This window comes from Penaeus vannamei, chromosome 38, assembly GCF_042767895.1.
Source record: "Penaeus vannamei isolate JL-2024 chromosome 38, ASM4276789v1, whole genome shotgun sequence".
Lineage (NCBI taxonomy): Eukaryota > Metazoa > Arthropoda > Malacostraca > Decapoda > Penaeidae > Penaeus > Penaeus vannamei.
This window is the reverse complement of record NC_091586.1, coordinates 26,471,396-26,472,945: the sequence shown is the minus strand read 5'-3', so window position 1 is coordinate 26,472,945 and position 1,550 is coordinate 26,471,396.

Sequence of the window (1,550 nt, the reverse complement as noted above, 5' to 3'; positions counted from 1 at the left end):
GATTGGGGTGGATGGATTGGAGGATTTGGTGGATTGGGGTGGATGGATTGGAGGATTTGGTGGATTGGGGTGGATGGGATGGGTGGATTGGAGGCTTGGACGGTGGAGTGACCGGAGTTGGGTGGATTTGGTGGATTGGGGTGAGGGAGGGGGTAGGGGGGGAGGGAGGGAGAGAGAGGGAAAAGAAGGAGGGGAGAGGAAGGAGGAGGAGGGAGGGATGGAAGAGAGGACGGAGGGAAGGAGGGGGAGGAGAGGGAAGGAGGGGAGGAGAGAGGGAAGGAGGAGGGAGAGAGGGAAGGAGGGGGAGAGAGGGAAGGAGGGGGGAGGAGGGAAGGGGGGGAGGAGAGAGGGAAGGAGGGGAGGAGAGAGAGGGAAGGAGGGGGAGGGAGAGAGGGAAGGAGGGAAGGGAGATAGGGAGAGAGAAAGAGAAAGAGAATGGTGGAGAGAAAGGGAGAAAGACTAAACCCGAATGGAGCAAATCTTACAAGTAAAACTCAATGACGAAAATAAATCTCTACCCCCCCCCCAACACCCCCCCCCAACACCCATCCCTCTCCAAAAAATAAGTTATTGAATATAAAGATTAAAAAAAGAAGGGGATTCAGATAAAAGTGGAAGAGGAGAGACGGGAAAGTAGACCTATGATATATATATGTATATATATATTTTTTTTTTTCTTTTTCTTTTTCTTTTCTTTTTCTTTTTTCTTTTTCTTTTTCTTTTCTTTTTCTTTTTTCTTTTTCTTTTTCTTTTCTTTTTCTTTTTTCTTTTTCTTTTTCTTTTCTTTTTCTTTTTTCTTTTGTTTTTTGGGGGGTGGAATTTTTTTTCGTTATTCTTTGTTTCCTTTCGTTGGTTTGTTAGTTGTTTTGTTGTTGTTTTTATTTCTTCTCGTTTGTTGGTCGCGTGTTTGCTTTTTTTATTTATCATTATTATTTTTTTGTTTTTTTGTTTATTGATTTTTGGTTATGGTAAAACAAATCAAGGAATACAATGCAAAGCAAAACAAATCGTCCTGCTTACGAAACGAAACAAAACAAAACAAACAAACAAATAAGAAGACAAAAGTATTTCCTCGCAGGAAAAAGAAGCAAGTCGGGGGGGAACGATCACTTAATGGCAGCTTTGTGGCGAAGTGGTGTCAACATCAACCCAGTTTCTAGTGTTGTTTTTTTTTTTCTTCTTCTTCTTCTTCTTCTCCTTCTTCCTTTCTTTCTTCCTTTTTTTGTCTTTCCTTTCTTTCTTTCTTTTTTCTTCTTCCTTTCTTTCTTTCCTCTTTTTTCTTCTTCTTCCTTTCTTTCTTTCTTTTTTCTTCTTCCTTTCTTTCTTTCCTTTTTTTTCTTCTTCTTCCTTCCTTTCTTTCTTTTCTTTCTTCTTCATCCTTCCTTACTTTCTTTTCTTTCTTTCTTTCTTTCTTTCCTTTTTGTCTTTCTCTCTTTCTTTTTTCTTTCTTCTCCATCTTCTTTCTTTCTTGTTTTGCATTTATTTTCGTTGCTTTTTTCTTTTATTGTTTAAATGAGTTTCTCCTTTTTTCCTTTCTATTATTTTCAGTT